This window comes from Staurois parvus, unplaced genomic scaffold (genome assembly GCF_062004578.1).
Source record: "Staurois parvus isolate SC_StPar_1 unplaced genomic scaffold, SC_StPar_1.0 ptg000018l, whole genome shotgun sequence".
NCBI lineage: Eukaryota > Metazoa > Chordata > Amphibia > Anura > Ranidae > Staurois > Staurois parvus.
In genome coordinates, this window is record NW_028317814.1 from 5,507,355 (window position 1) to 5,532,097 (window position 24,743).

Genomic DNA, 24,743 nt, shown 5'->3' on the forward strand with positions numbered 1-24,743 from the left:
ACAATTTTGTGGAAAGTGAAAGTGTAAAAAAAAAAAAAATCACAATTTTTTTGTACATATTATCAGCAGTTCAGCACAGTGTTATCATATAATTGGTGTGGCAGTGATCAGGGACACTGACTGTTGACAGTAAGTAAAAACAAATAATACATTTAGTTTTTTTTTTTCTTCTTTTTTTTTACTTTTTTATTAAATTTTTTCTTTTTTTTACTATTTTTATTTTCAACACACTGTGCCCAGGGCAATACAGTGTTACCATAGTAACATTGTACTACTCTGGGCAAGTGATCAGGATTTAAAAAAAAAAATGTTACACATTATGATTGCTTATACCAATGTATTTAGTTGATATTAGCAATCATTTTTGCTGAATGAAACTGATTCATTCATTGTATTTTGTTGTGATTAGCAGTGATTGACCAAAGCACATCACATGGTACAGATGGGCTGTGACTGGCCCTGTCTGTACCTTGTCACCTCTGTGACCAATCACAGCTAACAACACAATTGTATACAATGGATGACATGAAAGGAAGCCATCCATTGTATACAATTGTCATATGATCTGCTGTGAGTGGCATTTCAGTTTTAGTCCATAGGGTTCAATATAGAGTTGGCCCACCCTTTGCAGCTATAACAGCTTCAACTCTTCTGGGAAGGCTGTCCACAAGGTTTAGGAGTGTGTCTATAGGAATGTTTGACCATTCTTCCAGAAGTGTATTTGTGAGGTCAGGCACTGATGTCGGACGAGAAGGCCTGGCTTGCAGTCTCCACTCTAATTCATCCCAAAGGTGTTCTATCGGGTTGAGGTCAGGACTCTGTGCAGGCCAGTCAAATTTCTCCACCCAAAATTCACTCATCCATGTCTTTATGGACTTTGCTTTGTGCACTGGTACGCAATCATGTTGGATCAGGAAGGGGGCTATCCCCAAACTGTTCCCACAAAGTTGGGAACATGAAATTGTCCAAAATATCTTGGTATGCTGACACCTTAAGAGTTCCCTTCACTGGAACTAAGAGGCCACGCCCAACCCCTGAAAAACAACCCCACACCATAATCCCCCCCACCAAACTTTACACTTGGCACAATACAGTCAGGTACTGTTCTCCTGACAACCGCCAAACCCAGACAAATCCATCGGATTTCCAGACAGAGAATCATGATTGGTGACTCCAGAGAACAGGTCTCCACTGCTCTAGAGTCCAGTGGCGGCGTGCTTTACACCACTGCATTCGACACTTTGCATTGTACTCGGTCATGGAAACCCATTTCATGAAGCTCTATACGCACTGTTGTTGTGCTAATCTGAAGGCCACACCAAGTTTGGAGGTCTTTAGCTATTGACTCTGCAGACAGTTGGTGACTTCTGCTCACTCTGCGCTTCAGCATGTGCTGACCCCGCTCTGTCATTTTACATGGCCTACCACTTTCTGGCTGGGTTCCTGTTGTTCCCAGTTGCTTTCACTTTATTATAATACCACTAACAGTTGACCGTGGAATATTTAGTAGTAAGGAAATTTCACGGATGGACTTATTGCACAGGTGGTAACCTATCACGGTACCACGCTTGACTTCACTGAGCTCCTGAGAGCGACCCATTCTTTCACAAATGTTTGTAGAAGCAGTCTGCATGCCTAGGTGCTTGATTTTATACACCTGTGGCCATGGAGGTGATTGGAACTCCTGAATCCAATGATTTGGAGGGCTGGCCCAATACTTTTGGCAATATAGTGTATATTATTCCCAGCACACAGCTACGATGTACACTGCATCATGGAATGTACAAATAAAAAGCAAAATTGCAAGAAGCATAGCACAAACATTTAAAGTGAAAGATCTGTTGCATTTTAATTTTGCTGAAGGACTTTAGTTTCACTTAAAAAAATTGGAACATTTTTTAAATTTTCCAATCATATTGATGGAGTCCCTATAAAACATAAGTAGCCAGTCTGTGACCTACTTTGTCAGTAACAACACAAAATGTTAAATTGCCACCTTTGTATGGGGTTGAGTTTTAACCCATGAGTATGGTTTGGTATCTGTCTTTTGGATGAGATATTTTTTACTGTTTGAAGCCCTTAATGACCATAGTTAAATCAGTGCCTCCAATTAGAGTGGGTGACCTGACATCAGTGTGTTACAAATCTTCATTAAATCTCTCTTTCTTTTTATGGGCTCTAGATAAGAATCTGCAGACTTCATTTGATAAACCGGTAATGCCTTAAATGTCTATCAGCACCCCTCATCAGCAGACGGACACGGTGCATTGCTGTAGCTGGTGTATTGACTAATATATAACCTGTCCTTGCGTTAAAATGTAAAGTGGAAAGTCACCGTCTCAGCTGACCATTAGAAATACTCAAATAATCTCAGATATTAAATATGTCTATCGCGGGAAATTGCTGGATCAGTGACACTTGGCTGATGGAAAATGTGGAAAAATATCATTTTGTAATATATAATGAGCCTCTTCAACCTCCTTTACAGAGCTTAATGGAAAGGTCATGGTGCATTATCCATACAACCTTGCATTAAGGATTTGTAAACTCATAAGTTGATACAGTTACTGCCCTGTTGTGTTCACCTCTAGCATGTCAAACTACAGTCTGTTATATATTCATTTATCTCAGCAGTGGCTACGTGGGTCTGTATACAGTACTAGTTTAAAAAAAAAAAAAAATTGCAAAGTTTTTATAGCAAGGTTGTTCATACATGCTGCTTTTCCAGATTTGTATTTTCAAAGGGTCTTTAGTGATCATCTTGACTACCTACAAAGGTAAATAGTCCAGACCTCTTGAGTATGCAAAGACCATCATTTCTTATCTTGTTTTCTACTCTTCTGATTCTTAAAGAAGAAAAGAAATTACATTACTACTGTGGCTGCTTATCAGTAAGAACTCATACCACAAAGCTTGATTCTACCAATGATGTTTCAATGGATTTAGCCTACTACGTTTTAGGGTGCACGAGCATATAGTTGGCAGGTTTTGTGGTCAATAGATAAGAAAAGCTTTTTGCAGGGCTAATAGGTCTCCATAGAGCAGCCTTTCCGAATCTTTTTACCATGGAGAAACGTTTGAAATAGCTTACTGGTCTCAGGAAACACTGCTAATGATTACTATATCTGCAGCTCACATTAGTGTAAAGGTCAGTAGGAGGAATATGTCTTACATTTGTGGGCAATGGTAAAAAATACCCTCCACAGGTAGCTAAAAAGATTATTGGTTCTAGTGGTAATTTTTTCTGAGATGCAGAAACTGCTCACAGCTCAAAGAACCCCAAGCAACCACTAGGGGAACATCAAGGTTCAGTTGAACCCTGTCTCAGAAAGGGTTTTGTAGAGGCAGTTGTCCAGGGATTTTTTGAGGTACCTCCTGTATTGCCAACAGAAGAAACCTGAGCAGAAAGCTGAAGGAGATGTGTCTTCACTACGAAGCAACTTAGACTGATTCAAAGCTAACAGCATGATAGGGCAGCACAGTGGCTAAATGGTTAGCACTTTCGCCTGGCAGTACTAGGGTCATTGGTTTGAATCCCAGCCACGGCACCACCTGCCTGGAGTTTGCATGTTCTCCCTGTGTCTGTGTGGGTTTCCTCTGGGTACTCCGGTTTCCTCCCACACGCCAAAGACATGCTGGTAGGTTAATTGGATCCTGTCTAAATTGGCCCTAATATGTGTATGTATGACAGTAAGTTAGGGACCTTAGATTGTATGCCCCTTGAGGGTTAGTGACTGATGTGAATGTACAATATATGTGTAAAGTGCTGTGTAAATTGATGGTGCTATATAAGTACCTGAAATATATAAATGATATTTGACCTTGTTACAGGTGATTGTCAAAAACTTCTCCTGACACAAGTGCTCCTGTAAAGCAGCATTGATTTCTGGTTCTTTTACACCATGGTGGTTCAGTTGTACATGTGGTCTGCCCTTCTGCAATTTCTGATGGGTAGAGATGAGACAAATTTCCCTAAATTTGGTTTGACCAGGGTTTGTCAAATTTCCAAAAAGTTTGCATGCTGAACCCAAATTTCTTTGAAATCAATGGGAGCTTAATCTGTCAAATAAAAAATGCTCATTTTCTGGGCTGTTAGGCAAAGGGTTGTCAAAAAATAGCATTGGGTGGGTCACTGCCCTGAGTAAAATGCACCAGTGCAAACAAAACACTGAAAAAAGTTTTTCAAACATCTGGCAATTTAAATTGTATAATGTTTTTCTTTGAAAATGGCATTTTTGCTGTAGCACATACCACAGCATGAAAAAAAATGCCTAGAGTGCTCTCAGAATCTATACCAGACCATTTGAGTCTGGTATGGACTTTAAGGGGTTTCTCACGCAAAAAAAAACAGCAAAAAAAAAAGTGATATCCCCCTAAAATTCCATACCAGACCTTTAATCCGAGTATTCAGCCTGGCTGGCCAGGAAAGGAGAGGAACAAGCCATCTCCATCTTCTGTGACACCCAGGCTGGGTCCCTGGGAAGCTCCATGCCACGAGGCTGTTTTTGAGGTTTCCGGTTGCTAGGGTAGAAGCCTACACATGAAAGCGCTTTCACTACCAGGGCCTTCATTACCTTTGTTAAGACACAGTTTCCCCACTGACTGGCTACTTTTGCACTTGACATTAACACAGTAGTTATTAGCAATGGCAATATAGCCTCCTGCAAATATCTTCACTGCATGTTATATATTGGTACTGTATCTTCTCTATCTCGACATTTCTGCTTTTTAACCCTTGTTCTTTGTAATATGCCATGCATGCATTGCACCCCTTTATGTGTCTTCAAGTAACTTCAGGCCAAGTTGAAAAAAAATAAACATTGTTTACTAAAGCTGTTCAGAAAGTAACAAGTAAACAATTCACATGGTATCTACTATAAACATCCCTGTATATGTTAAGTGCCCATAGCTGTTCTCCTGGTGCCCCAAATGCCCATGAGGTAGTCTTATCCTATAAAAGTGAGAAAGTCCTTAAGTCCCAAAGTCCATTTAGCAGTGGCATAGGTCAATATCCCTGGATCCTCAGCTGGGCTCCAACAGGGGCTGGTTAAATGCAAGGAGTTGTTCACATCGTCAGCAGCATTCTGTTCCTTAAGTGTGGAGACCTTACTTACTGCAGCACCCCTGAGAGGTAGTTCCCTCCCTTTTTATGTGTTTGTCCCAGCAAAGGGAGGTACTTCCCCAAAAAGCAAGGGGAAAACCTGGCCTGCAGAATTTACCCTTACTTCCCAAGGAATACCACCTCAGCAGGGTAAGCACAACCAAACAGTGCAATTAACTCAAATTAGGATATACAGTTCTAAGAATATATGCAATCAAATTAAATCAAAACCTTGAAAGTCAAATAATATGAAAAAAACACACAATGCAGTAAACTCCTTGGAAGCCCCAGCTTACATACATTTCTTACATCCCCATGCTATTAATGGGATATTGAAGGATCCCATTTGGTTACAAGAGTTTCCCATTTTTCTTGATCAGCTATTAATAGCCACATGCAAACAGAAAGGGAATTCTGTTTGATTCCACCTGCTGGTTTATGGTCGTTCGAGTTTACATATACACAGGGGGCCAGACAGTTGTCTTGGTCTTCTACTTCCTTCTTAAATTCTCCATCTTGTGAGCAAACATCTCCTAAGAGCTCCTAACAAGAGTAATTCAGCATTCTTGTATTGCAGTGTTGACTACAGATTTGCCAGTTGTTACCAAACAACTCAGTCATTGCTCACATTGATTAGATCTTTACTTGCACGCATTTATTCAGGGATTAAAATGGATGTGAATTTCTTCAACAACATATTGATCTGTTCAAATTCACTTTTCCCAATTTAGTCTTTAAAGATCTAGGCCATTTAAATATTTGTAGTGGAACTTTCAGTTCTGCATTTACTGAGAAAATGAATGCTGTTAGCTAGCAGTGCAGAGCTTTGGATAAATTTGATCCACTATATAATGTCATTTTCTTGCACGTTTACAAATGTAGTTAGGTTTTTGATTAAGCTAAGTTGTTTACTATGCAGTTTACACAGTTCGGTTACTCAAGGCAAGTTTAATTGGTACAAAGATACATCTGATTATTGCCACCTAGTCTTGCTAAATATGTCATAGCCAAGCAACGATTGAGGGCTAATGTTGGGACCTTACATGTTATCGGTCTAATTTTTATTATTCACTTAACATGCACACACAATACTTTGCCATGCTCTGGGGTAAAGGGCGTGACCTGGTCCACTCCATTTTTCTGTGGTATGAGAAATATGAAAAACAGAGAAGCCATTGCTGACAGCTTCTGGTATCCTGGTAGTGTGATATGTGATATCAACAAACCTCCTACTCTCAGCCAACAATTTGGGTATCTGAAGTCTCAAGAGATATCAAAGGCATTGAGGCTAAGTTCAAACCCTTTACAAAAATTCTAATACTGACACTTACGCAAACTAATGTGCCTATAGAGTTAAAAAGAGCACCACAGACCCCTCCAAGTGTTTTTTTTTTTAAGGGAAAGTGTTTTTATTCTCAGCTCATTGATATTTGATAAATGCTTGTCAAACATGCTGTAAATGCTCCGTAAATGCTACAGATGCGTTTATGGTGTGTTACCATTGACACTGAATGTAAGGAGTTGACAAGCTTCAACTCTTCCCAGACTCGACATGTAGCTTCATTTTTGCTGCAGAGCAATGCAAAGCTATGCAGACACTTCACACTTCATAGTTATCAAATGTGAACAGCTCTGGTTGCTGTCCATATTATCCATTGTAGACTGCTTTTCTAGGCTTTTGGGGAATGCCAAAAACACACCCAAAACACCTCTTTCTAATGCCAGTGTGAAGAGCGCCTAAGGGTCAATACAATGCAAGAAGGTTGGAGATATATATATATTTTTTATATATATGTAGGAGCATTATATATGTATATATTTATATGTGGGAACATTATATATGTATATTTTTATACACACTACACTACACCTACTACACTCATAAACACACTAGGGCAATTTGGGGACGATGCCAATTAATCTTCCAGTATGTTTTTGGAATGTGGGGGGGAACCAGGGCAAAACTACAAAGACACAGGGAGAACCTACAACCTCTATACTACTAGATATAATTGGAAGCCTTGACCCACAACTACACATAAGAGTGGTAATCATTTTTTTTTCACTGGAAAAAAATAGTGAGAGCGGCACTGGGAAAGTCAGTTCATCTATGAAAGGGTGTCATGTAATTTTGAGAAGCTGGTGTCATTTGGCATCGTTATGCAACTTCTGTGGTTTTCCTTTACAGAGGAGCAACTGCCTATAAAAGGGTCTGTTGTTGGCAGGGGCGGACTGACAACTCATGGGGCCCCCGGGCAATAGGGGATCATGGGGCCCCTGTGTCCTTGCCCAAACTCAAAAAAGCCTATGAAAAAGGTACCAGGGGCATCTCATGGGGCCCTCTACTGACCCCGGGCTCTCGGGCAGTGCCCGAGTTTCCAAATGGTCAATCTGCCCCTGGTTGTTGGTGTCAATACTTAAAGAAACAGAGAGAGAGAAAGATTGTTTGTTGGCAGCTTTGCATGGGAAAAGGTTTTTTCTTCTGAAGCTTGACTTCTTGCCAGAAAGGGAACCTAAATATATATTAAAGCAGGCCATACACTGGTAGATTTTTGTTCCTGTCACAACAAAAGAATGAGAATGCTGTTTTCATAAACAAACCCTTTCTAAATACAAAGGTATGAAGGAGTAGTTAATAAGAATACATAAACTTTACATCACTTCCATCCATCCTGAAATCAACCCTTTAAATTCGCAACATTAGCACTAGAATCAAATGGAAATTCTCTGGATATTCATACAAAATATGTCTAGTCACTGATAGCATTACTGAATGGCCTATTGAACTCTTATTGAATCTTTGAATTTTTATAGGAACTTTCAAACAAAAATCTACTGGATTATGGTAAGCTTTAAAAGTGCCAGAAGGGTTAGGGTTTAATTTTTGCTTTATTTTTTTTTTCTGTAGGAAGCTGTCTACATTTTTTGGGTGCTGGAAATGCTGTCACTTTAAAGAAAGCTAGCTATGACCAGCTGAAAAATAAATTGCATTATGAACTATAGCTGTCTATATCAAAAACCCTCTATTTGAATCTGCCTACATTTCACCGGAAGCAAAGCTATTGTCATCACAAAATGAATATACAGAAATACGTGTTGTGATACAAGTAATGGAAAGAAGGGGAAAAAGATGTGGTGGACATTGCAGCTAAAAAGTTAAAACTTAGTTGACACTTGCGTGTACGCAGGAGACACTAAACATAAAAAAAAAGATTTGTGAAATAGTAAAACCAGACTGGTTATGATGAGGTGGGTTAAAAGGAACCAATGAGCCCAGTGGAGCCTTCTTAAAACAAAAGGTGTCTACCAGTCTCATTTCCATTACATATTTAAGAAATACGTTATTTATTCCTCCCTTTAAGAAAATGGGCAAAACATGGAAATCATTCCATATTTTCCCTTGGGTCAACTATACATCCAGAACTATTGGTTCCTTTGTCCAGTTATAACAAACTATACACAGCTACTTTACTAAGATTTGTGATTCCCCCCCCCCCACCCTTGGAGGAGCATGAGAACCCTTTTTAGAGCCGGTTCTCTAAATTCTGTGCCAATATCCCACAGTCTCCCTGTTCTTTTTATTTATTCTTTATTTATATTGTCACATTACATCCAAAAACTTATACATCTACATGCAAGAATGAATTTTAAGTGATATATTTTCAATGGTATGCAAACATTGGAAGGAAATACATAACCAATAAACATCAAGTTAATACAAACCATATTATCTTTATATAGTGAGAAGAATTGAGGAACCCAAAACAAGTGGTAATGATCCAATGTAGGTCACCAGCCACCCGCTAAGTATAAGAGGAGGTAAATTCCGAAGGTTAAAAGGGTTTGTGGGACGGTTGAAGCAGGCCTATATATGGGAGAGGCTTGGGAGGGAGGGGATAGTTGGGGTAGTCTGGGAAAGTTCTGCTCCCCTAGGGGTCAGCCATTACTGATTCTCCTTTCTCTTCCTGCTAACAGTGAACACCACAACTTTGCTGATCGCCACTCTGAGCTTGCTCCTCATGTCTACTTCCTTGTGTTACCTCTTTTCTATCCGTCAGCTCATTTACTAAGTAGTCCCATCATAAATCAGATTTTAGTGTTCATCAGGCACAAGGTAATTTCGTATGCACTCAGAATCTGGTGTGGCTGTGCATGGTAGCCAATTAGCTACTAATTACAGCTTGTTCAGTTGAAGAGGAATTTCACCCAAAAATGGAAGGTCTGATTTTTTGTACCCTCCTCTGTCACATTTGGCACTTTTTTGGGGGAAAGGGGGCGTGGGTACCTGGTTTTGACAGGTACCCGCTCCCCCTTACGGTCAGATGTGATCTGAGCTGGAAGTTCGGCCCTCCCTCCTTCCCCTGCAGTCTTCTGGGACACTTCACGGGTCCCAGGAGACTGTGGGACCATTCACAAAGTGCAGCATGTTTTGCACATGCACAGTAGGAAACCGACTGTGAAGTTGGATTCCCTTATAGGTCTCCCACCTGCAACCGAAGCCAACTGAAGAATCAGCTCAGGTGGGGACATTGCTGGATCCCTGGACAGGTAAGTATCCTTATTTTAAAAGTCAGCAGCTACAGTATTTGTGGCTGCTGGCTTTAATTTTTCTGAGGGGAGCCTTGAGCTCCTTTTTAAGCTTTGACAATAAAACCTGGAAGCTGATTGGTGTCTATGCAGAACTGCACCAGATTTTCCACACTCCAGTTTCAGTATATAACCCTCTATGCGACTTAAGGACTTTTAAAGGAATACACATGTAAACCAATGTGGGGTCTGCTTTAATTGCCTATAGATTTTTGTGTTCAAAATTTTAAAAAAACATCACGCAGGATAACAATAAAAAAGACAAAAGGGAAAAAAAAAATACAGTCAATAATAGTAGAAAAGCCAAACATTCATTAAGTTGAATATTTTTGGATGATGCTACATTTACTATATTTCTGAAAGCTTACTCAAGGATAGACTTACACTCTAAAGTGAGCTGTCTGGCTGTCTGCTTTATAATATATCACTTTGCCATGCATTTGAGAAGTTGGATATATTGCCCCATGAGACGGCACGTTAGAAGAATCAAGGAAAATTGACTAAGTGGTTTTGATTCAGATACCACCTTTTGGTATTGAACAATTTGTCAGTTTTTCCCCTGCTCTACATAACAAACTCAATCAGACACATGCACCATCCTCAGTAATTGATGAAGCCACAGTCGCGCAAGTACATCTAAATCCAGGAACGTGGCCAATTATACGCCACCATCAGATATCCAGTAAGTGATAACAATTTGAGTTCAGGATGGATTGCAGAGTGTGTTGGGAACAGGGAATGGTATATTAAACATACACATCCTTCATACGGCTCAATTCATAGCTGTCTGGGGTTTGGAAGAACACAGATTTGGAATGTCCAGCATTAACATGCAGTAACTGGACCTTATAGGGGGTGACCTCATAAGGTCAGCACTAGAGGGAAAAAGAATTCTAAATTTGTCATGATCATTTTTATTATTTCTGTCATCTTGCCCCATGTCAGACAAATGACGGCACGGGACATTAAAATTATGTGACCCAACTAATGTCCCATTTTACTGGCTCGCAGCAATAATAGACTTTTCAAATTTTGTTTCTGCGGGTGAATCTGATCTAATGCCTATAGTTATCTGGCAAAAAAAAACCCATAATAAAAGAAAAAAACAGTTCCTCAATGTAAAACTTTGATTAATATGAAGCTGCCATTTCTGACCTCTTTCTGCTAGTTGCTTTATTGTTTCAGGGACCCTATTATCATGCTGAAATTTTATCTGGTGTGTAGAAGATAATATTTCATCCAAGAAAAAAGTCAACACACTATAAAATTAAAAATACCAATTTTAGTACCTACACGTGGACCAAAAAAGGTTTTTGCATCCCTCTGGAATTCATGTTACGTTAACTAATTCACTTGTCATAGTTATGTAAACATCAATAAAGCCTGCATGTGTTGCCCCCCTAGTAACAAGTTAAAATTAATTTACAAATCTAAAATGTAAATTATATTTTCAAATGCAGGTTTAAAATCGTATTGTTTGTGTTGGAGAAACCTAGGCAGTTCTTATGTCAGCCACTTTGATAAATTAGGCTTGGTTAATTTTATCATTTTCATTTACTGGGAAGGCAAAATAGTAAACATCTTATATATGATTCAAGTATATATACAGTAAACCAAAAATTAAAATCTCATTTAAGCCTTAACAAGTTATTTAATTTTATTATATTTTAATTCTAACTTTTTTTTAGTGTTACAAAACCCATGGCCTTGCATTCACTATATCTGGTCTCCCACAGTACACAGAACATGGAAATATGGATTATTTTAGTACATATAAACTGCTAAATACCTTTTCTCATCAGCAGTTAGAGCAGTCTTGTGAATTCTATCAGTGTCCAGCTGAGCACTGGTTAAAGCTTGTAGGCCAGTGGTTCTCAACCTGTGGGTCGCGACCCCTTTGGGGGTCGAAAGACCCTTTCACAGGGGTCACCTAAGACTATCGGAAAACACATATTTCCGATGTGTAAAGAGCAGCTACTGTGTAGAAAGCAGCTACAGTGTTGAAAGCAGCTACTGTGTAGAAAGCAGCAATACTGAAGGTAAAACGATACTTCATAAATTATAATTACTGGGTAAATAATTTTATGGTTGGGGTCACCACAACATGAGGAACTGTATTAAAGGTTCGCGGCATTAGGAAGGTTGAGAACCACTGTTGTAGGCGGAGTTTTCCTTCTCCCCTGATTGTCCTATGAGACTGCATGACCCCTTACCCTCTGTCTGGACAGTGCTGATTGGCCTACAGTCTACAGCTGATTGGCCTACAGTTAAGGGGCTACAGCATCCTAGATGTCACGCCACCCTTGGCAGCCATCTTTACTTGGATGGTCAGTGGTTTTTATTCTCCTGTTTGTACCTGATTTGGAATAAACACCCCATTTGTAATGCAGTATCACGCTATGTGGCATTATTCTTGGGCTTTCTGTGAGTTTCACCACACACAGACGCCTTTTTAGAAATATCCTGAGGCAGTGATACCGGTTTGAGGGTCCTTGAACAGAACAGGAGGAACAACCTGACCACATCTGTGAATGAGTGATCTGGCTGACCGATTGAGACTACTAATGATCTCAAATGCGCATTTAATGCGCACTTCTGGTGAGTGTGCAATTTATTTATTTTCAGTCTCATCACTTATCACTTCAGACATAGAGGAATAGAGCACTTTGAGTGGACACCTGCTATAATCCTCAAGTTATCATCTGGACTTTTGATATTTATTCCACTTTAATCACTCATCTGTGGCTTTTATAGTTTGTTTTGCACTTTACATGCACATATTTAGTGTATTCTTTGTGGCAACATTTACATCCTTTCTGCACTTTATATTTTACATTTATATTTATTGAAGTCATAATACCGTTCAGCTAATTAGGAATTTTATACATATTTGTTTGTACAGCGCTGCACTGCACTTTATTATCACTGATTGGCCTTGTGCTGATCACATGCACCCTCCTGAGGAAAAAAAAAAAAATCTCTCTAGCAATACACACCAAACTGAGCATGTGCAGCCCCAAGACTCTGTTCTATCAGAAGATGGATTGGGGACAGTAAAAGAAGAGGAGGATCAGAGAAGACAGGATCAAACAGCCTTTTTACACAATGCAGAGGATTAACCCCTTAGGTTCCACAATAACCACAAGTATAACAAGCATGCTTTTCTGCATATACATACTGATTTTTTTGTGGGTTTAGTAACACATTATTATTACCTGGTTGTAGGATGAAAGCACCATGTCTTTGTCTCCTAGTTGTGTTCCTGCATTGTCACGCGGTCACATGGGCTCCTGATGGGGACTAATGCTACTAAAACACATTACACAAGCAGGGGCCATGCATGTCCACAGGAAGTGACTGCAGGAGGTCAGCAGATAAAAAAATATATAATGTGAATATTAATATCCATTATGGAAAGGTTGTCTTACATTTATCCCTTTGCATATTGTGAATGATTATCAACTACTATTGGAGGGATCTTTGGAAAGAACAAAGTAATGACGTGGTATTAATCCCAAAACTAAAAATGTCATATATTGCAGCTTACCAGTGATGTGGTGTTTGCATTAGTTTTGTTTTTTTAGTTTTTTCCCCCTCTGTTTTCACCTGGTGATCTGGCCAGTTACACACCTCCTGTATTAGAGTGCCCATACTTTGGATGAAGAAGCACAGGGACACCTTTGGACAGCAGCTTTGTCAGTCTGGGGGAAGGGGCATTTTAGATGGACTGCAAAACTGCAGCTAATGCTTTTTAAGCAGTTTCAGCATTTTTTTTTTCCTTTTGGGACAAATGTTTTAGATAAAGAAATAATTGTTAATCATTGTAATCCTCCCTGTCAGTTGTAAATGGTTTGTCTCAACCCTCTAACTGTTATTTCTGTCAGACACCTTGTTCTGTTGAACAACAACAGACTTACTGGCTGGATCACCAGGTGAACATAAGATAAGGAAAGCTTAAAAAAAGAAAACGAATGCAGCCACCACATCTAAGAATTGGCAACCTGCAATATAATACGTTAGCGTTTGGGATTAATACCCATTTAATGATAGACCTTCACCCCTGGTTCACTTATATGTGGCCGTGTGGACTGCGTTTTGCGGGGGCACGAGAGCCCATTCATTTGAATGGACTCCCGTGCCCTGTGACATGCAGGGAAGAAGTCCCTGCACTTCTTCTGAAAACGCAGCCTGCACAGGAACCTCGGTTCCCAGTAAGCTTGCGTTTTCCAGTGCGGGTGGCGTGCCATTAGAACTAATGGCACGCCACCTGCAGGTCCGCATTCTTCTGTGTGGGTGGTGCGGCTGCACTGATTTTCGTGCGGATCCATAGTGGCACCACCTGCACAGATGTGAACCTAGCCTTACTACTGGAGGGACTTTCACAATCATGAATTAGGCTTGGTTCACACCAATGCGTTTTTTAGTTCTTTTTGCTTTTTGCAGAAATGCACTACAGTCCATTTAACATGGTTTCCTATGGAACACATTCACATCTATGAGTTTTTCACCTCCTGTGTTTTTGGAAAGGGTCAGGGACTATTTTAAATGCAAAATGGTTTGTGGTTCAATAGACTTTAATGGAGACGCTGCAGAAAATGCATGTAGTGCATTTTTGGTGCGTTTTCAATGCGTTTTTTATTATTTAATCTGTCCAGCAACAAGTTGGCCAAAAAAAGCCATAAAAATTGCAAAACGCATCAAGAAGTCATGTGCAAAAATGTGTTTTTGATGCGTTTTATATTTCTTAATCTGTCCAGCAACAAAATGGCCAAAAAAAACATTAAAAAACACAAAATTCAAAATGCATCAAAAAGGCATGTGCAAAAATGCGTTTTCGTTGCGTATTATATTTTTTTAACCTCCCTAGCAGTCTGATTATGTCCATATTTCTGTGCTTAAAGCGGTACATTTTTTTGCATGGAAATGTGTCATTTTTGTATTGTAGGCCTGTAATTTTTAGGAATAATTCACTGAAATCTGTCCGAACAAGAGTCTAGTAAACATCCCGGGTATGTTACAATTTGAAACACAAAATCATAAATTATAATTTAATAAATAATCCTAAAAAATAATAATAATATAATAATAATAATACATTTAATTCAATAATATAATCAAACCAAAAACACTGAAATTTGAAATATATCGCCAAGTTCGCACATCACTGAGCAAAGTCGCAGAATCGTTTTCAGCGTCTGATGACGAATTTCCCCACGAATCATTATCACTCAATTCTGCAAGTGGTTCTGATTTACTATCGCTGTTCTCTAGCTGGTCTAAAACCGATTTTGACCTAAAGGGACGCTTTTTGGACGCCATGGACGTTTCTCAGTTTCCAGGCAGAAAGAACAGTAAAAATGCAGGCAGGGCACAGGACAAAGCACTCGGGACAAAATGTATGTGAAATGGTTTGATACAGTAATGTTTTACTATGTGATTTTAGTGATTTTAGTGAATGTCACTTTTTGTCATTTTCAAATTTCCCGTCAGTTCCATCCCCGTACGTCCCGACGCTCGCAGGGAACGGAACCCGGAAGACAGATACCGGCATCGGCTGGATTACATTGCCGGGGACACTGCAGGAGGGACATCGCGGGAGCGCAGGACAAGGTAAGTGATCGAGGGATCCCGGAGCAGCGCCGCATGGTAAGCCCGAGTGTAGCTCAGGGTTACCGCTTGTGATACTGAAACTTTACCCCGAGCTACACTCGGGAATACCGCCAGGGAGGTTAATCTGTCCAGCAACAAGTTGGTAAAAAAAAAACATAAAAAATGTAAAATGCTAAATGCATCAAAAAAGCATGTGCAAAAATGCAAAAGACACTGCAAATCAGGGGCGGACTGACCATTTGGATACTCGGGCATTGCCCGAGGGCCCGGGGTCAGTAGGGGGCCCCATGAGATGCCCCTGGTACCTTTTTCATAGGCTTTTTTGAGCTTGGACAGGGGCCCCATGATCCCCTATCGCCCGGGGTCCCCATGAGTTATCAGTTCGGCAGTGCTGCAAATAGCACTGCAGAAACGTATCAAATGCACACTTCATTGGTGTGAACCAAGCCTTATTGTTGTGGTCTTTCCATGGGTGTCAGATCTTTTCAGCACTCCTCATTCTACTTATGCATCAAATTTCCTATAATTCATAATTAAATTGATACAATTTCTAGTATTGTTTATTGGAAAGCTTTATTCCATCTAGCTGCAATATGAATATGGACGACCATGGATATAGTGGAGAACATCATAATGTTTTATCTATCAGCAGAGAAAAAAATCACTTACTGCTTTCTGCAACAGGTGTGCAAGCCTAAAGACGCCGTTTAGAAGACAAGAGATTTTTTTTCCTCTGTTCATGTTTAATAAATCACCGGTCTAATGTTTTACCGTCATTGGATCCCTTAGTGGGAGGGTGATAGATGGCTTTGAAATCCCTGACAACTGCTGGCAAATCATTCAGAGACAAAACCTTTAAATCTGACATTATAGAGTGCTGAAAGGAAGAATGTCTGTTTTTATAACCTACCTCAGTTATAATAAATATTTAAAATCCTCATCCACGTTCTCTTACTGTTACAATCTGCGCTGTGTCCAGGTTAGATTTAATTAGCAAGAAACCCTTCCTAACGCCGACTTCCAGATGGATTAAAAAACAGGCTGGTTGTCTTACGGCACCCGTTGTTTTCTTAAACTATCTGCACCCTAATAAATATTAACAGTCAGCGTGCAACCTTCTGACTTACAGAATGCATACATTTAATTTCAATGATGACAGATTTCCATAATGTGGGCTATTTTCTCCTAGGAGGGGCACTGGAGTGTTCTGTAGGGAAAGTTCGACATTTGGAGTGATCGGGTGAATGAGCGCCATGCTTCTGTGACAACGCAAACAGGCAAAGGGTCATATTTTAGAGGAGCAGACCTAGAAAGGATTTTCTGCCATTGAGGGTGGCTAATGAGACAGAGAGAAATAGTATTTATGACTGACATGTATTTGTAAGAGACAAAATGGAAGCTGCTCTGTTTTTCATTCCATTGTTTCAGTTGGTTATTTATATATTAGTCACAAAAGTATACAGTATGGTCATTAAAAACAGATTTTTTTAGTTTTTGGTGGAATTTGTCATCCTGTGGCATTCCAGGACCCTAATGGAGTCACGCCTTAAGATGGTCATAGATGGATTGAAATCCGGCTGGTTCAGGAGGGACTGGCTGAATTTCAATTCGCCTATGGCTGTTCTCACTTAACAGAAGTCAACAATCAACATCTGTCAAACGGAAATGTTGGAAAATGTTCATTCGTTCAAGGGTTGATAATTGTATTCTTACAGTGGAGGAGTCACCACCAGGGGCGGACTGACCATTTGGAAACTTGGGCACTGCCCGAGGGCCCGGGGTCAGTAGGGGGCCCCATGAGATGCCCCTTGTACCTTTTTCATAGGCTTTTTTGAGTTTAGGCAAGGACACAGGGGGCCAATGATCCCCTATTGCCCGGGGGCCCCATGAGTTGTCAGTCCGCCCCTGGTCACCACTTTCTGAATATAATAGCTCAGTGGGGGGTATTCCTACATCTGCTTCACATTCATTTTTTTTTCAATCCATCTATGGCCAGCCTTAGAGTTTTCAGTCTTTTACTCAACAGCTTCCATCATCTACTGTATATGGATTGCAGGCAGATAATATCTTTGTGTATTAGGACTACAAGGAAAGGAAGGGTTAAAGAAGAATTGCAGGTATGGATATTACATGTAACTATGCATACACCAAACCTGTAGGATCCCTCTAGAAGCTGGAAATAACTGTAGCAGACTCTGCTACTTTAGTGGTCTCCACTAGCTTCGGGGTCCTGTGACAAGCTGGTGGTCACTGGGCCCAGGCACCCCTCAGAGAATGCTTTGCATATTTGAACATAATAGAAAGTGTGATGTCACCACCCCACCGCTCCACCTCGTTCAATCAGAGAACTTTTTGCATTCATTGACAAAATGCAAAGCAATCTTTGAATGGCCCCCATGGTGAGTGGGTGTCCTCCTGTGTTCAGAATGCAGCAAGGTAGCCGGTTGGCACGGGAGTTGGTGGAGATCACTGGGGCCGTGGGGTCTACTTCAGCAGTTTCTATCTTTAGAGGGATCCCACATGTATGGTAAATGGATAGTTACATTAGTCTAAGCTACACTCAACGGCCGCTTTATTAGGTACAACTTACTAATATTGGGTTAGACCCCCTTTTGCCTTCAGAACTGCCTTAATTCTTCGTGGCATAGATTCAACAAGGTGTTGGAAACATTCCTCAGAGATTTTGGTCCATATTGACATGTTACTGTTGCCTTTCTATCATCTTGAATCATTCTCCTCTGACCTCTAACATCAACAAGGCATTTTCATCTTCACAACTGCTGCTCACTGGATATTTTCACTTTTTTGGACCATTCTAAACCCTAGAGAGGGTTGTGTGTGAAAATCCCAGTAGATCAGCAGTTTTGGAAATACTCAGACCAGCCCGTCTGGCATCATCAACCATGCCACATTCAAAGTCAAGTAAATCCCCTTTTTTCCTCATTCTGATGCTCGTCTTCACGTGTTTAGATGCCTAAATGCATTAATTTGCTGCCATGTAATTTGCTGATTAGAATTTTGTGTTACCAAGCAATTGAACAGGTGTACCTAATAAAGTGACCAATGAGTGTGTGTAAATATGCAAAAATATCCATATCTGAAATTCTTCTTTAAAGCTGAACTCAGGGATAAGCAATTAGTTTTGTAATACAAGAGTCGTGTGTCTTATTAGTTGAATCCTGGCATGTTTTGTGTATTTCTTCTAGATCTGTACAGTGATACAGTGTGAAACGTAGATCTGTGTAGAAGCTTCCCGAACTAAAGACCAGTCTCTGCTATCCTCTGTTCTTGTGCAGAGTGACTGGTCTTGTATCCATCCTCTCCTGCAGTTTGCTGCAGGCAGCCTGTAGTGGGTGGAGTTGTTGGGTCCCTCCCACAACAGGCCAGTAATGATATCACCACTACGTTTACATAAAAATAACTGGGTGTTAAAAGGCATTTGGTGCACACAAAGTGGGTTTTTTTATCCTTTGTGGCCATTATTATTATACAGTATTTATAAAGCGCCAATGGTTTGCTCAGCGCTGTACATTACAAAGGGGGACAGAACATGTGACAGAACAATAACAATACAGTGCAAAACATGAGGGGATCGAGGGCCCTGCTCTTTCGAGCTTACAATCTAGAAGGGAGGGGATGGTGGCACAGGAGGAGATAGCTGTGGGGGATGGAGTGGTAGGAAGAGTAGAGGAGGTCGGCAAGTTAGCAGGGGGTGGGGTAGGCTTCCCTGAAGAGATGGGTTTTCAGGGTGCACCTAAAGGAGAGGAGAGTAGGTGATAATCTGATGGGTTGGGGCAGGGAGTTCCAGAGGATGGGTGACACCCTGGAGAAGTCCTAGAGGCGGCATGGGAGGAGGAGACCAGGGAACTAGAGAGAAGGAGGTCTTGTGAGGAGTGGAGTGTGCGTGCTGGGCAGTACTTGGATATTAGGTCAGTGATGTAGTACGGGGCAGTATGGTGGACAGATTTATACATCAGTGTTAGGATTTTGAGAAGTAAAGTAAATAAGCTTTTGTTCTGCAGTGTCTCTGGATAGTTTTGTAAACATTCTGATCCCCGAATGTCTCCAGAAAGGAATATTGCAACAGGCTTCTGGCCTGAGGAGCTTGTGTATGGTCTATAGGTGATAAAGAGAATTGTTCACTATAGGAGTCATGTAGACCTTTCTTCTAGTGAAGTTCTTCTGGGCTTGTGAGGAGCCTTCAGGCACCTTGACAGTACCAGGTCCTATCTGCAGCATTTTCCAAAAAAGAACCAAGTTCTGATGTGGTAAACAAAGTACAACAACTGCTGAGATGAAAGTATATAGACACTGCTCTGTTCCCCTTCTGATAAATGGGCAGCTGGAAAGAGAAAGATAAGTAAAATTTAAATCCAAGCTCTATAACAGAACCCATATCTGAGCCTCAAGTTATAACTGCCACCATAAAAGACCTGTGGAAATGAGACACGTCAGAAGACTTTGATAGAGAGATGTGGGACTGCATACCTTTTCCATTAGGAACCAGAAGACGGTGTGCAAAAAATGATGTGTTTGTAAACTGTGTCAAACGTAGGGGAAGGAAGAGAAGGTTCTATACTGTATTAGAACCCAAGCTTCAACTTTAATTCTAGGTGTTTTTTTTTTCTGGTTCATTGCTTTGTATGAAATATCAGGATAATCCTGTTTGAAGTAACTTTTATTATATCATCTTCTATTATGTAAATGCTTTCAATGCCTCCAAATGCAACATTTAGGCTCTTAGTATTACTCATATATACTCATTGTTTTTTCAGTCTCCTAAATTTGGAGATCTTTGGAAGTAAATGATGATCTGATTCTATATCGGGATCCTTGTGTCACCAAACATCCTCAAAGCTTGACCCATGTCATGTCTTTTAGAACATAGTCTAATTGACTTTTATTTATAATCTGGTGTTCTCCAGGTGTCATTATGATTATTCTTATGGAGAAACCTTGTTTCACCAATCATCAATTATTAACCATAATGGATACTACTAGACAAGAACCCTTATCATGTTCAAGTGTATGTTATATGCTAACATTTGCCTTGTATACAATCCATCTTCCAAATTGAGCTTTGAGAGTCCCTATAATTATCTTACATTCAAGCCTAGGGCATATTTTTTTGCAGCATGATATTAAAAAGGTGCATCTCTGATGGTTTGTCTTCACTTGGAGCCTCTACATCAATATAACAAATATACAATATTTTCCATATTTTCACTGTACATATCCTAGGGGAAAGTAGGTTAACGTGTCTAAAGGCAAACATTGTTTTCATTTGGATAGAGGGGTGATGAGTTGGAGCTTCTCTCAGGATTTAATTTCTGTCTGTTTCCTTTTATTGTGAGACACTGAGGACACTTGATTCAGTGACAACTATCTAGTGGTATGTGTTCCTGTTAGGAATATGTACTCCTTTTTACCCTGATTACCACTGTCACAGAGAAGGAAAATCCAAAACAGAGGTAAAGTGTTTCAGCTGGGGCACTTATTTTGAGCAACAAATAACAAGGGATTTCCCTCACTTTAGAGAGATTTCCTTTCACTTCTTGTTGGGCCTACAAGGCAGGAAGTGAAAGGAAATCTCCACAATGGGACACAAATGGTGACTATAAACCCTGCCAGGTGTTTTTACCCTTCACAATCTATCCAAAGGTGTTCCTCTATTGTATGAAAAGTCCATCAACTCATTTGAGAGTTTGCAGCAGTTATTGATTATTTTTATTGGATCAATACCCTATGACCCAAGGAAAAAAGAAAATATTTTCTGCACATACCACATAAAATAGAAAAAACTAAAAACGTCTCTTTCCTTCCCTGATTGAGGCAAAACCTCCCTTGACTGTGTCTCACACACTCCCCCTCCCAGACACTGCAGCTCACAGTGGGAGGGCTTCAGCAACAGAGGCAGTGCTGTCAATCCAGAAAGCAGTGGGCGGCACTAGGTGTGGTCAGGCACTGATTGATGAGCTATGGGTTTATAAATCAGCAGTGACAATACTGATAGCCACACCCCCTGAAATATTCTTTTATCCCACTGTAACGCAAGCAGGCACAGCCTACATGAGCGTGGAAACTCTGAATTCAGGAGCAGTGTAGCGTTGTTGCCACAGCATCACTGGAAGCTTCATTATCCAGACACCACTGGCAGGGTCAACTGATAATTGTGGGCGTTCACATTTGTACTAGAAGAAAACTGGAAGTGCAGATGCTAAATTGAAGTGGAAGTTCATTCAAAAGCTAACTAAGGCTAAACCTGTTCCCATGCCCATTCTAAACCTATTCTATCTAACCCTGTAAAAAAAAGATCTGTATACTTACCTTTTCTGAAGCCAATCCGGTCTGTTCCCATGATCAGCTGTCAATGGTGGCTCCAATGTAGAGGAGGGACAGCCGACAATGGATGCCCCATGGTAAGCCTATGGGTGGCATCATCTCTCAGACATTTGCCATTGTCGGCGATCTCTCCTCTATACAGAAGCTGCTGCTGCTGGAAAGATCATATGACTGGACCAGAGCGGCTTTAGAATAGGTAAATATACAGATCTTTTCTTTTCAGGTTTAGATAGAATCAGCTTAGAATGGGGATGGGAGTAGTTTTATCCTCAGATAGATTTTGACCGAATTTCCACTTTAAGTGCTTCCGCATATTTTTTTTAAATAAGAGACCATAGTTCTACATTAATATGCTATGACACTCTTCTAATTACAGCTAGCTGAAGTTCATTCCCATGCAGCTGCCTAATGCCTATCATGGGTTATACGTCCAATAACTACAGTCAGCACAGGTTGTAATCCCATTATAAACCCCTAAAAACAAAAAGCTATGTGATTCACACAGCGTCAATAAAGCCAGCTTGTTTACGTAAGGAAAGACTAGGAAGAGTCGGCAATAAAAATGGGTATTCATCAGATTTGTCATGCTTTGACAAAGGAAGAACAGTGTTGACAGTCCCGGTTAAATGCTTCTTGTGCTGTCCAGAAAAAAAGCACTAAAAATGAATTATACTGCACACAGGGAATTCCTGAAACCTTTCACTGTGGCATCAAGTGACCTGTACTGCACCCTGATGTTGGAACCCTTCTCAATTATCAGAAGAGGTGCAATGTACACTAAAGACATAGCACCAGCCAAGAATGGTCATGTATAGCAGAGAAAAGCACATTTAATTCGGTAACACAATCTCTTCTTTTATCTTTAGTTAACCTCCCTAGCGGTCTATGTCCATATTTATGTACTCCAAGCGGTACATTTTTTTGCATGGAAATATGTATTTTTTTTATTGTAGGCCTGTAATTTTTAGGAATAACTCACTGAAATCTGTCGGAACAAGAGTCTAGTAAACATCCGGGGTAGGATAAAACTTGAAACACAAAATCATAAAATATAATTTAATAAATAATCCTAAAAAATAATAATATAATAATAATACATTTAATTCAATAATATAATCAAACCAAAAACACTGAAATTTGAAATAGAGCGCCAAGTTTGCACATCACTGAGCAAAGTCGCAAAATCGTTTTCAGTGTCTGATGCCGAATTTCCCCACGAATCATTATCACTCAATTCTGCAAGTGGTTCTGATTTACTATCGCTGTTCTCTAGCTGGTCTCAAACCGCTTTTGACCTAAAGGGACGCTTTTTGGATGCCATGGATGTTTCTCAGTTTCCAGGCAGAAAGAACAGTAAAAATGCAGGCAGGGCACAGGACAAAGCACTCGGGACAAAATGTATGTGAAATGGTTTGATACAGTAATGTTTTACGATGTGATTTTAGTGATTTTAGTGAATGTCACTTTTTGTCGTTTTCAAATTTCCCACCGTTCCATCCCCCGTATGTCCCGACGCTCGCAGGGGACGGAATCCAGATGACAGAGGCCGGTATTCGCCAGAGGACATTGCCGGGGACACTGTAGGAGAGACATCGCGGGAGCACAGGACAAGGTAAGTGATCGAGGGATCGTGGAGCAGCGCCGCATGGTAAGCCCGGGTGTAGCTCGCGGTTACCGCTTGTGGTACTGAAACTTTACCCCGAGCTACACTCGGGAATACCGCCAGGGAGGCTACAGGAAACTTATATTAAGGAAATATAAAAGTTTTCAACTGCCGACTGCTACATCACTACTGTGTCCATGAAGAGCTGTTGTGAAATAGCAGCCAGTGAGTGGAACCTTCCCATGCAGAGCTAGGCGCAGGCATCTGGTACATATGGAAGTTAGACATGTGCGTTTCGTTACAATTCATTTTTCGGATGAAAATTTCATTTTTGGAGATTCAGATGTATATGAATCTCTGAAAGGACATAGTAACGAATGTCAACGAATCTGAAAAAAAACGATAACAAAATGAATGAATGCATTTTTTCATCCATTTCATTCAGATTATGCCACACAATGCAATAGTAGATTCCCTACTCATGGGAAAATTAATTCAATGTTTAAATTTGTTCAATAATTTGGATTTGGATAATGAATAGTTCCGAATTTCTTTCCTCTTTGTTAATTCAGATGCACATGACATCAATTGATATTGTCCAATCAGCTCATGCCATTTCTCTTTGTGGGTTGGACTAGCATCCAAAAATATTGAATCCTTCTGATTTGATAATATATAAAATATATAGCAATCTTCTGAAAAAAACGCAAATGTTTTTTAATCCACCCAGACCAACGAATATACAAAACGAATTCTAAAAATTTATCGGTTCAACATAACAAATTGGATGAATCAAAATTCAGTGTCTGAAATGTCTCAAATGAAACATAAAAATGCATATAACTAATGGAAGTGTTGGATTCTAAAGATTCTTCGACCAGTTTAGGTCTTCAAAACAGCATTGATCCAATTAACTATTGGGGGAAACTGGTAAGCATTCTTCTTCTTCTTTTACAGGCTGCTTTTTTTAGGGGAAGGGGGCAGAAATTTAAGGGCAACTTCATTCAAACTGCTATATACAAAGTTAAAAATCATATGTAGACCTTTTCAACCTACCATTATCCCAATGCATATACCCTTGAGATTCACCTCACTGTGACTATGTTGAAAGGGTGCATAGTAGATTTACTAAAGGCAAATAGGCTGTTAACTTTGCAAGCAAGTATTTTCCTGGCAAGTGATCGGGTATTCCATGCAAAGTAAAACTTCACCACATTCACTAAGCATTCTTTTTAAAGGATAATTTCACTTTTGGGAACATGTTTTTAGAGTGGAACATGTAACATTCCCATAGCCACAGCCGCTGCCCAACACCACCCCCTCCCACTGACAGATAGTACAGTGAGAAGTCTGCAGGGCTCCGCCCACACGGTCGCATCATTCATTCACGGACATCCGTGAATGAATGAATTGCAAGTCCCGACAGCCTTAGTAGCCTTGGACTTGTAGTTTTCAATGAACTACCACAGTGCTGTGGAGCACATGGTAGTTCATTGAAGC